This window comes from Zea mays, chromosome 9 (assembly GCF_902167145.1).
Source record: "Zea mays cultivar B73 chromosome 9, Zm-B73-REFERENCE-NAM-5.0, whole genome shotgun sequence".
NCBI classification, from domain to species: domain Eukaryota; kingdom Viridiplantae; phylum Streptophyta; class Magnoliopsida; order Poales; family Poaceae; genus Zea; species Zea mays.
Genome location: NC_050104.1, coordinates 52181208 through 52194587, shown reverse-complemented (window position 1 = coordinate 52194587; position 13380 = coordinate 52181208). Strand labels below are relative to the sequence as shown.

Below are 13380 nucleotides of genomic sequence, written 5' to 3'. Positions count from 1 at the left end.
ACGTAGCGCACCCGCTCAATGGTCCTCTCCAATCTCTCTGCCTTTCATTCCCGATTTCCCGTACGTCGTCGAGACTCGAGGCCACGCCACACGCGATCGCGCTAGCCTCCAAAGTCCGACCCGCTCCTCTCTGCGACGTTGACTGCCACGACGACGAACGACGCGCCGCCGCCCATCCACAGCGCGAAGGACGCCATGGACGCCCTCGGACGCGCTCCTCAACGACCTGGGCTCCGTCCCCATGGCCCCGCTCCTCAACGACCCGGGCGGCGCCAGCGCCGTGACGGCATGCCTCCGCGGATTCGGGTCGGGCGCCGGGAACGACAGCCTCTGCCGCTGGCTCTACGACGTGTTCCGGTCCAACGTCCCCGAGCTCCAGCTCGCACTGTTGGTGCCGTCGCTAGCTAGGGCGCACCTGTGCCACGCCATGTCACGGAAGCCGCTGGCCGGGTTCGAGGCAGTGCTCCTCGCGCTGTACGCGCATGTCGCGTCGCAGCGCGACGCCGGGGAGGTCGAGACTCGAGACCATATCGCTCCCGAACCTGGCAAAGATTTTGGTACATCACAAAGAGAACCCGTAGGAAAAATTGAACAAGTACAATCAATCGGTGAGGTTCACTGAGGCCATCAACAGTCAACAAATGCAAAATTCTTAATATAGTTAGTAGTGCCATACTACAAATAGCTATTGATCCCGACTTCTACTGGAAGCCAAAGGCCAGAAGATGCAGAGTTTCCGGACTGTATTTTCCAACATGAATCGAAATCTGACAGATCATATGATGCAGAGTTCATAGAATCGACATAAATGTTCCATCATCAGGTCTGATACAATGTACCAAACGATAGCTGGAGCAAATCGGATCCAAATGCAAGCAGGGTAGAAATCATGATAGCTATGTTTCTTCTATCCATCATTCATTCATGAAACAAGCGCTGCGTTTGTTTACATCCCACAAAACATATCAATCCCAACTCATCGACAACACTCCCAAAAAACCGCAAAGCTGAAACACAACCACGCGGACGAGACAGAAACAGGGGTGGTCCCTCATTCTCATTCCGCCGATGCGCTTAGAACTCCTGGGAGGCAGAGCCGATGTCCCCCTTCTGACCAGCTTTCTTGGGCAGCAGGGTCTGATGGATGTCTGGCATCACGCCGCTAGCCGCGATCGTCACAGTGCCCATCAGCTTGCTCAGCTCCTCGTCGTTCCGCACCGCCAGCTGGATCTGGCGCATCACGATACGGTTCTTGTTGTCACGAGCAGCGTTCCCGGCCAGCTCCAGCACCTGCGGAGACGAACGAAACAATCGATTCACAACTGGGATTCAAACGAGATCGGACAAGAGCAGATCTGGTAAACATGAAGAGAGGAAGAGGGGTCTGGGGATTACCTCGGCGACGAGATACTCGAGAACGGTGGAGAGGTACACGGGGGCCCAGCGCCGACGCGCTCTGCATATTTGCCGGCTTTGAGGCACCGCACGATGCGACCGACGGGAAACTGAAGCCCAGCCTTGGAGGACCGTGACACCGACTTGGTCGCTGGCTTCGCCTTACCGCGGCCGCCGCCTCCGGTGGAACTCATCGCCGCTTCGCCTTTTGGGGGTCTGGAAACTTTCGAACTCTTCAAGATTGATGCGGGCGGCGCTGCGATATTGATAGGAGAACAGAGGGATATTGGAGGGAGGAGCGGGCGGCACCTGCAATTTTATACTGTTAGGGTTCTAGTGAGAGATGCGCTATGATTGGCTGGAAGATCAGAGGCATGGATCACTGACGGATGGAAGAACGCGGAGGGAGCGTCTGCCATGGATGGAAGGCCGCGGAAGGAGCGCGACTGTCTAGCGCCATGGATGGAATGCGCGCGGTGGGGAGGCGCGGTTCCTGGGGGAGGCGACTGGGAATGGCACACGCCGCGCGGTGGCAGAACGTACGGATGTGGACGCCTACAGTAGAGACTTAAGAAGTAGTAGAGATTGTAGCTGATATGTTGGCTGTCATGGTTGAACGCGCAAAGGAGGATGGACAGGTTGAAGGGGTGGTTCCACATTTAGTGGACGATGGGCTATCTGTTGGGGACTTGTTCTCAAATGCTATGAATTAAGAACAAGGCAACATAAAATGTTAAATATTAATGTCCTTCGTCCACTGAAGCATTATCTCCCCAAGGATTTAATGAGCTTCGGACGAAGGCCATGAGCAAAATATCACGAGGGTCATACCTTCGTGATGAGACTTGAAAAACAATATGAAGTAAAATATAAAACACAAAACATTATAGAAAGACATACCGAAAATAAAAACATTATTCACATATTTTATTATATGAACCTAAATATTAAAACATAATATTTAGATACATTTATACCTTCGTCTTGGCAGAAAGCAATAATTCCAGCGTAATGTGCCAGCGATTACAAGATTGCGTGAACAATACAGGGGTATTGTTCACCTATTTATAGGCACAGGGCACAGCCTATGTAAAATTACATTTATGCCCTTTACAATCGATCACAATAATGACACAAAACATCATGAGTCTTTAAGTCATTTCATCTTTAAGTCGGTTCACCCCTTCGTCTTAAGATCTGTCATTGTGCCGAAGCTCTATAGGTGATAGCTTCGGCGCTACTTCTGATAGGATCTGCCGAAGGTGTTCTCTTTCTTTAGGATCTTCGGCTACGAAGCATACCCCCAACAGTAGCCCCTTCGCGGTGCTAGATCGTTTTTGGTAACGAGCTTGATCCGTGAAAAAGTCTTCTAGGCTTCGGGATGCCGAAGATCCGAAAACACTTTCCCTGAGCTCGTTGGTGAGAAACGATTAAAATAATCCGCGCGCGAGGTGGCCCCATCTTGCAGCAGTTACGTGCGCCCTGGCAATTTACCTTCTCGGACCCTGTGGCTCACCGTTCAGTGAGTGCGGGTGACTGTTTGTTCGGTGCGGAAGACCTTGACGATTCACCTTCCCACCTGCGACACTATATAAACAGACGGGTATGTGTGAAGTTACCATAGCATTCATTGCTATTGCGCTATTTTGCTGCCAAAATATTGACCAAAGCCGAAGCTGTTTGCTACATCCTGAAACGAAGCTATTTTCTTTGCTCAAGCTTCGTAACAAGAAAGAACTTCGGCAAAGTAAAGAAATTCAAAAAACAAGAAATTTAATCATCAGATGGCCAGAGTGCGTTCCACAGCTAGGGTTACACGTGACGGTGAGGAAGCTGAAGGTGCAGAGATGTAACACCATAAAAGCCATCAATTAAAATAATAAATTTAGACATTATATTAATTAGGGTAATAAATTTTTCTTAGTGTTTAACTATTTATTTGCATCGTTTTTCTTTGCATGCACGTGATTTCTTATCGGATGTTTAAATATCAATCCATTTTAAAAAGAAGTACTAGTAATTAAATAATAATTAAGTATTATAGTAATTATTAGTCTAAAAATAAGTACTTCATTTATAAATATTTTTGGTAATTTTTTTATGATTTTTAGAGTTCTTTAAAAATGAATTTCGGAATTTTAAAAAAAAAGAAAAAAAACCTAAAACTACCCAGCCGGCCCACCTAGGGGCCCATGCCCCAAACCCTAGCACTAGCACCGCGCGCACGCTCCCCAGCCAAAACAGCCGCCGCCTCTCTCCCTCACGTCTCTCTCTCCCTTTCTTCTCTCTCTCATCTCCCTCATCTCTCTGCTCTTTCTCTCACGCGCGCGCGCACAGGAGATCGAGCCAGCCGCTGCCTGCGCGCGAGCCCAGGCGGCCGAGCGCCCAGCGCCTGCTCCCAGCCGCGACGCACGAGCAGCCGACCGGCCGCACCCGATGCCGAGCCGGCCCTGCACGCAAGCAAGCCTCGCCGCGCGCCAGCCCCTGCGCGCGATCCCGAGCGCGCGTCCAACCGCGGCCGAGCATCCACCGAGCCGCCCTTCCCTGTAGCAGAGCCGAAGTCCAACGCGACGACCAAGCCGACCGACCCGAGCACCGCGATTGCATCCGCCGTTTCTGTGATTATTGGAGCTTGAATCCCTCCGTTTCTCCTCCCCCATTCCTCCTCCATTATGCTCCTTGAGGAAACTGATGTAGTGATGGCTAATAAAGACCACGTTACTCTGGCAGACCATTCCTCTCCCCTCCCTCTCTCTATAAAAGGGGACAACAGAGCTCTCTCTTCTCTCCTGCCTACCCAAGCGCCCCATCTCTCTAGCTCACCATTGCACTGCTCGACGCCGTCGTTCGTTGCTGTTCGCCGGAGTTCGCCGCTCGTTGCCGGAGCCCGTGGAGTTCGCCGGAGTGTGCCGTTCATCGCCGGAGTTCACCGGAGCCACGCATTCGCCGTCCGTAGTCGAGCCCCTGCTTTTCTCCACCCGGCCGAACCCCGTCGATCCATCCCCGTCACACGCACGAACCCGAGGTTGTTGGCGACCCAAATTTATTTTATGTATTTTATAAAGTGCTTTCGATTCGATTCATGTGTTGTATAGTTTGTTTGTTGTATGAACACATGTGAGTCGCGACATTATGTATATGTGTATGAGCGTTATGGAATTGTTTGGTAGTTTCAAGCGATTATTCGTACACCTTGTTATTTCATGTTAATCGATGCGTTGAATTTTGGTTTAGAGAAATATGACGTAGATTTAATAGTCACACGTCGGTGATAAAAATATTAGATAAGAATTTATAGTTAAAATTGGTCGCGACAAATTTTTGAAACTAATTGGAGAATTATAGGTGCATTTTTGATGGATTAGAAAAAATGGTATAGAATTCATGTCATATGAATAAAATAGGATTGTTAGATGATTTATCCGATTATTTAATTAATATCTTCTTTTGGAAAGAAAAGAGAAAATATCATTGGTAGATGGCAAAATAGGGTTTTGCTAGTCAAATAAACAGGTTCACAGATTTAGAACTTAAAATTGTTAGAGTACTAGTTTATGTCAAATAACCTCGCTTGTGTTAGAAAATATTCAATTAGTAGTTTATGTAGATTTTTAGAATATTAATATTATTAAATTCATTCTTGCTATACTAACTAATTTGAGTTATAAGGAATAAAAGGTATTAATTTATTTATTAGTATTAAAAGATAATAAGTATTATTTAATTTCATTGATGGTGTTAAAATAAATTAATATTAGTTAAAATTATATTTATTGCACCCACTCATAAATTCACCATTAGGATTCACATTAATAGCCACAACTGAATTAATAAGTATTTACGCGATTAGTACGTAATTAAGATATGATTAGTGCGATAGGTTAATGTGTGCTTAATGACGTATTGGTGTATGTTTATGAATGGTGCATGTTTATTTATTGGTGTATGTTTTATTTTTGTATGTGCGCTATGCGATCCTATTAGAAGCGGATTGTGCGGTAGACGATCCGAACTCGTTCGAAGACGATCCGCAGGACTCGCTTGAGCAAGGCAAGTGGATTCTCCCTCTGCATATTCTGTTTGTACCTATTCATTGCATATAATAATGTTTACTTTTTGATATATTGCATAATTTGATGGGATAGCCTAATTAAGGATTTCCTAGATTTACTACCTGTATTCCTTGTTTAACCTGGGGAAATAATTAAGCTGTGAAAGATTTATGCTACCGCTCAACTTAATGATTTCTTAATGTCACTCATTAATTGGTTTTAATGTTCCAAAGATTGAATTGGCAATTATGGCATTAACCCGATGGTTAAGATAACATTATTACAAATTAATTGGAACATGGAGTGACCACCCAGGATAACAGTGCAACCACGAGTGCTATCATGGCTCTGGCTTTGGTAATTAGCTCTATATGCTTAGTGCCTAGCAACCTTACCTAAAAGATGGGCAAGAGGGGGAGCGGTAGGTGCTGGCAGCCCACGTTAACATGGGGTCGTATTCTTGGCTAAGGTACTTCACCCAGGGGGCCACCACCATCGTCTTAGAAACCTTAGCGGGTTGCTTCGTATTAAGGTATTTTGTGAAAACCTCATAATGGATCCCTAGCCATTCACCTCGGCAGTGTCTAAGGGTCCGATCAACCCGGGCTAGATGGGATACATGGCTTGTGGGTAAAGTTGTACCACCTCTGCAGAGTGTAAAACTGATATATCAGCCGTGCTCCCGGTTATGAGCGACCTGGACTCCTCACATGATAATTGAACTTGAAGATGGAATTAAATTGAGATCCGATGATCTGCAATAATTTTCTTAAGTGGTTTCACTTAAGTGTTTTTGTTATACTCATATTCCTTTGTTTAAATGGGATATTTGGGATTCACACTTATTAGTAAGACAGGTGTTGTTAATAAAATGTTAACCAACTAAAATGCTTACTGCTCAACCTTAGCCTCACCTTGTTATACCTGCATTAGTTTTTCCCCCACTTGTTGAGCCCCGACCATAAGTGAGCTCACCCTTGCTTAATTTTGATCAGAGGGTGATGCTGGAGACTTTGATGAAGATTTTATCGATGACGATGATTTCTAAGTCTAACGACGCGCCGGTCATCTTCCTGTGGGAGATTGCCCAGTTGTTTATTTCCGCTTACTTTGATGTGATACTTGTTAAAGATACAATGTTTCAGATGATGTAAAAAAGTATTATACTCTCTTTACGCCTTTATTGCATTGTCTTTTGATATATTACACTTGTGACGTCAACATATGTGTGGAAATGGATCCTGGCACACATATGGTATGCGCTCGGTTCTACCCCCTGGAACCGGGTGTGACAGAAGTGGTATCAAAGCTATGCTGACCCTAGGTCGTTAGATTAGTTAGAAATGGAAAGCCTAGTTGTTCAAAACTTGCTAATTTCATTCCTATAAATTCCTTTATCAGTCTTACCTCTTTGAAATTCAACTAAGTTGACTCTTCTCTTGTAGATGGTTCGCACTCTCCAAACTACCCGTGTCAACACCAGCTACGCCCCTCAACCCCGGCAGGTCCCGGTCTACCCAGTGGTAGTCGAGGAAGCTCCAGCGAATCTCCCTCCCGTCCGAGTGGAGAACGTGATCAACCTGGAGGACAGCTCGGATGAGCAGCTGCCGACCCCCACCCCGTTGGCCGAGTCCTTGGCCTTCGCTGCTGCGTCATCGACGTCAGCATTGTCGGCACCAGCCTTCCAAGCACCTGCACCTGGAGGCGACGACCCCGACGACTCCGGAGACGGCGATGACGAGGATGACGACGACGAAGACGATGGAGAAGACGGACACATCAACGAGGAAGCTAACTACGCTCAGCAGGACCACTTCATGGGGATTGGTCCAGTTGTCGAACATTACACATCAATGTTCGAGACAGGACACTTCCCCAACCTGCTGCAAGCAGTGCTGCACGAGCTAGGAGCCTACGTCTGCCCCCTGTACGAGACGAGGCAAGTGAGCGAGCCTCCCCGGGCTTGCTATTACATCACTCGCATCCATGTCAGGGTAATGGATGCAGGTGACAGGGGATTCAGGACTCTGTCTGCTCACGAGTCCCTGATACCGCTGTCCACCTACGCTGCCTCGGTCAGCGACGCTGCCCGTCGGACCCTGTGGTCGCTCAGCCACACCTACCGGCAGCAGCTGCAGAACACGAGGTTCCGGCACCTTCCTCAGCGCCTGCGTGGAGAGAGCCAGACCAACATTGTCCCAGGTGAACCTGGTGAGGATCGCCTCAACACCCTAGCTGGTGTAGTGGCCGGTCTCAACACCGACCTGGACAGTGCCACTCTGGACCTCTACAGTGTGCACTTGGAGCTGGAGAATGCCCACGCCAGGATTGCAGCCCTGGAAGCCCAACTGCAAGGACTGGATCCGCTAGAAGCTCAGGTCCCCACCGTGGCATTGTCTCCTCCCCGCAAGAGGCTGCGCTATGGAGAGCCCGGATCAGTCACTAGGCTGCTTTAGGAGTTTGAGTCATGATGTAATAAGTTATACTTTGCGTTAGACGATGATACTCTCTTTATGTTATCATATTAATAAATATCAACCATGTGATGGTGATTGATTGAAATGTTTGATTTGGATCTTTGTTTGAGTGCAATGGTCTTATGGAATGATGGCCATAAGAACATATAAAAATTTTAAAACTTAAGTCATTTCCCCTCTAGAATCTTTCTACTCTTCTCTTCTCTAAGATGTTCACTTTCTAACCAATCAGATGGTGAACCAACGTCAAGGACCTAACAACCGGAACCAGCGTGGACAACAAGCACCACCACCACCACCACCAAATCCCAATATGGAGCAGTTCATCGCCGCCCAAATGCAGATTCTGCAAGGACTCACTGCTGCGGTCCAGCAATTACAACAGAACCAACAGAATCAGCAACCCCAGCAGCAGCAGTATGCGCCCCCGGCCAGAGATAAGCACCGGGACTTCATGAGTCATCACCCGCCTACATTCTCTCATGCGGTTGATCCCCTGGATGCCGATGACTGGCTCAAAGTCATTGGGAAGAAGCTGGACATCGCTCAGTGCAACGACCGAGAGAAGGTCTTGTACGCCTCGGGAAGACTCGAGGGAGCTGCGTCCGATTGGTGGGATGTCTTCACAGCGGCACATCCCAACGCAGATACCATAACCTGGCAGGAGTTCCAAGAGAACTTCCACGCTCATCACATCCCCTCTGGAATTATGAAGCTGAAGAAGAAGGAGTTCCTTTCCCTTACTCAAGGGAATATGTCTGTCAGTGAGTATCGTGATCGCTTCACTCAGCTTTCACGCTACGCACCAGAAGAAGTGGACACTGATGAGAAGCGCCAAGAGCGTTTCCTGGAAGGATTGATTGGACCTCTGAACTATCAACTTCAGAGTCACACTTTTCCCAACTTCCAGACACTGCTGAACAAGGCAATTGGCCTTGAGAGTAAAAGGAAGGAATTATCTGACCATAAGAGAAAATTTCAAGGTCAGTCCAGCAGGAACACCCGGCCAAACAATGCTCAAGGTTCGCAGTTCCGCTCTGGAAATCAGGGTGGAAACAATTATCAAGTGCAACGCTCTGGACAGCAAAGCCAGAGAAATAATCAGAATCAGAATCAACAAAGGAGCAACCCCCAGACCAACCAGAGGTCTGGTGGAAATTCACAGAACCGTCAAGGTGGCACCAACAACACGCAGGCCAGAAACAACGCACCAGTCCAACCCAACGGCTGTTTCAAGTGCGGTGAACTGGGCCACTATGCCAACAACTGCCCAAGGCGCAACCAACAGACACCTCAGAAAACCAATACTCAGAGGAATGACCAGAACACCCCCGCTCGTGGATCGGCTCAGAACAAGACTCCGCAGAACCAGAGCCGAGGAAGGGTCAATCACGTCACTGCGGAATCAGTGCCTGAGGATGCCGACATAGTGTATGGTATGTTCCTTGTTAACTCCATACCTGCATCAGTTTTATTTGACTCTGGAGCATCACATTCATTTATAACTGAGTCATTTGTGGAAAAACATAACATACCTAAGTACCCTCTGATGAGGATATTACACATTAGTTCACCGGGAGGTGACATGAAGGCCACACACTCATGCCCTCATGTTAATATCAAGATTCAAGGAATAGATTTTACAGTCGACCCAGTGGTCCTAGGATCCAACGGGATTGATGTGATTCTTGGATGCAATTGGTTGAAAAGTTGTGATGGAGTGATACGGTGTGCCAATGGAACAATTATGTTGACAAGTCCTCAAGGTGAAAGAATCCAAGTTAACATAGACAAGTCAACAGATGAAAAAGGGAAGACAATGATCAATCACTTGGAAGAAAAGCCCTTGGAAAATATCAAAGTAGTGTGCGAATACCCAGACGTATTTCCGGAGGAATTGCCAGGTATGCCACCTGACCGTGATATAGAGTTTTCTATTGAATTATTACCCGGAACCGCACCTATCTCGAAAAGACCATATAGAATGGATGTTAAAGATTTAGTAGAATTGAAGAAACAAATAGAAGAATTACTAGAAAAAGGTTTCATTCGCCCAAGTTCATCCCCTTGGGGAGCCCCAGTGCTATTTATGAACAAGAAGGATGGTTCGAGGAGAATGTGTGTTGATTATAGAAGTTTGAATGAAGTAACCATCAAGAATAAATACCCGCTGCCTCGGATTGAAGATTTATTCGATCAAATGAAGGGAGCTAAGATATTCTCGAAGATAGATCTGAGATCGGGATATCATCAGTTAAAGATTCGAGCAGAAGATGTACCGAAGACAGCCTTCACGACGAGATATGGATTATATGAGTTTTTGGTCATGTCGTTTGGACTGACTAATGCACCAGCATACTTTATGAACTTGATGAATAAAGTATTCATGGAATATCTGGATCAGTTTGTGGTCGTATTCATTGACGACATACTGATATATTCTCCGAATGAAGAAGCACACGAAGATCATCTAAGGCTAGTCCTACAAAAGCTTCGAGACAACCAACTATACGCAAAATTCTCGAAGTGTGATTTTTGGTTGAAGGAAGTTGCTTTCTTAGGGCATATTGTTACCGATGGTGGAATTAAAGTGGACCCAGGAAAGATAAGTGAGATACTAAATTGGAAGCAACCCAAGGATGCGTCCAAGATCAGAAGTTTTCTTGGATTAGCAGGATACTATAGAAGATTTATTGAAGGTTTTTCCAAGTTAGTGAAGCCTCTTACCTCACTACTGGAGAAAGGCAAAGAGTTCAAATGGGATGAAGCTTGTCAGAATTGTTTTGAGGAGCTCAAGAAGAGGTTAACCACTGCACCAATATTGGTAATGCCAGACATCCACAAGGGATTTGATGTGTATTGCGATGCATCACACCTTGGACTTGGATGTGTGCTAATGCAAGAAGGAAAGGTGATTGCTTATGCTTCAAGACAGTTGAGGAAACATGAGAAGAATTATCCTACGCATGATTTGGAACTAGCTGCCGTAGTGCATGCTTTGAAGATTTGGAGGCACTATATGATTGGAAACAAGTGCAAGATCTTCACGGATCACAAAAGCTTTAAATATATATTCACTCAGAAAGAACTCAACCTCAGACAGAGAAGATGGCTTGAGTTGATTAAGGACTATGATTTGGAAATACAATATCACCCCGGAAAAGCAAATGTAGTAGCTGATGCTTTGAGCCGTAAGGGTCAAGTGAACAACATCACTACTCATTTGATGTCACAAGAATTGTGCTGGGAAATGGAACGACTCAACCTTGGATTTCTCAATAATGTAGAAGCAACGGTGATGGAAGTTGAATCTACTTTGGAAGAAGAGATTCGTAAAGGACAAGAGTCCGATGAGAAGATTAAGGAAATTAAAACTTTGATTAGTTTGGGTAAAGCCCCAGATTTCACGGAAGATGAACAAGGCACAGTATGGTTTAAGAAGAGAATCTGCGTGCTAGAAATCGAGCACTTACGCCAGCTTATTTTGAGAGAAGCTCATGATTCAGCTTACTCTATTCACCCTGGAAGTACAAAGATGTACCAGGACCTTAAAGAAAAGTATTGGTGGTACGGTTTGAAAAGAGATGTTGCCACTCATGTTGCATTATGTGACGTGTGTCAGCGAGTTAAAGCTGAACACCAAAGACCAGCAGGATTGCTACAACCTCTCAAGATACCAGAATGGAAATGGGAAGAAATCAGTATGGATTTCATAGTTGGACTACCCCGTACTCGAGATGGCTATGATTCAATATGGGTCATAGTAGACAGGTTAACTAAAGTAGCACACTTTATACCTGTGAAGACAACTTACTCGGGAGCCCAGTTAGCAGAGTTATATATGTCAAGGATTGTTTGTCTGCATGGAGTACCGAAGAAGATCGTATCAGATCGAGGAACCCAGTTTACCTCACGCTTTTGGAAAAGACTTCACGAGTCCATGGATACCAAGCTAAACTTTAGTTCAGCTTATCATCCTCAAACGGATGGGCAAACAGAAAGAACAAACCAAGTGTTGGAAGATATGCTAAGAGCTTGCGCTCTAAAGCATGGTAGAAGCTGGGATAAAAGTTTGCCTTATGCAGAATTTTCGTATAACAACAGTTATCAGGCAAGTCTAAAAATGGCACCATTTGAAGCACTATATGGACGAAAGTGTAGAACACCGCTTTATTGGAATCAAACTGGAGAAAGTCAAGTATTTGGTCCAGAAATTCTCCAAGAGGCGGAAAAGCAAGTGCAAATTATCAGAGAAAATTTGAAGACAGCACAGTCTAGACAGAAAAGCTATGCTGATAATAGAAGAAGAGAATTGATGTTTGAAGTAGGAGACTTTGTCTACCTTAAAGTTTCACCGATGAGAGGAATGAAAAGGTTAAAGGTTAAAGGAAAATTATCACCTCGCTATATTGGCCCATTCAAGATTTTGGAAAGAAAAGGTGAAGTAGCCTATCAGTTAGAGCTACCCGATAGATTATCAGATGTGCATGACGTATTTCACGTGTCACAACTCAAGAAGTGCTTGAGAGTACCAGAGGAACAGCTACCCATGGAAGAACTGAATGTCAATGAGGATTTGACCTATTCGGAGTACCCTGTCAGAATTCTGGAAACATCTCGCAGAATTACACGGAGTAAAGTCATTAACATGTGCAAAGTTCAGTGGAGTCATCATTCGGAAGATGAGGCCACTTGGGAAAGAGAAGATGAACTCAGAGCAGAATTCCCCCAGTTATTCTCGGAAGGTTCTTAATCTCGAGGACGAGATTCTTTTTAAGAGGGGTAGGTTTGTAACACCATAAAAGCCATCAATTAAAATAATAAATTTAGACATTATATTAATTAGGGTAATAAATTTTTCTTAGTGTTTAACTATTTATTTGCATCGTTTTTCTTTGCATGCACGTGATTTCTTATCGGATGTTTAAATATCAATCCATTTTAAAAAGAAGTACTAGTAATTAAATAATAATTAAGTATTATAGTAATTATTAGTCTAAAAATAAGTACTTCATTTATAAATATTTTTGGTAATTTTTTTAATGATTTTTAGAGTTCTTTAAAAATGAATTTCGGAATTTAAGAAAAAAAAGAAAAAAAAAACCTAAAACTACCGAGCCGGCCCACCTAGGGGCCCATGCCCCAAACCCTAGCACTAGCACCGCGCGCGCACGCTCCCCAGCCAAAACAGCCGCCGCCTCTCTCCCTCACGTCTCTCTCTCCCTCTCTTCTCTCTCTCATCTCCCTCATCTCTCTGCTCTTTCTCTCACGCGCGCGCGCAGGAGATCGAGCCAGCCGCTGCCTGCGCGCAAGCCCAGGCGGCCGAGCGCCCAGCGCCTGCTCCCAGCCGCGACGCGCGAGCAGCCGACCGGCCGCACCCGATGCCGAGCCGGCCCTGCACGCAAGCAAGCCTCGCCGCGCGCTAGCCCCTGCGCGCGATCCCGAGCGCGCGTCCA

At 45.8% G+C, this 13380-nt stretch overlaps 1 pseudogene; it reads right to left on the bottom strand.

Annotated features, from left to right (window-relative positions):
• Window positions 1–907: 907 nt before the first annotated feature.
• On the bottom strand, window positions 908–1655 carry LOC103638379 (probable histone H2AXa; annotated as a pseudogene).
• Window positions 1656–13380: the final 11725 nt, after the last annotated feature.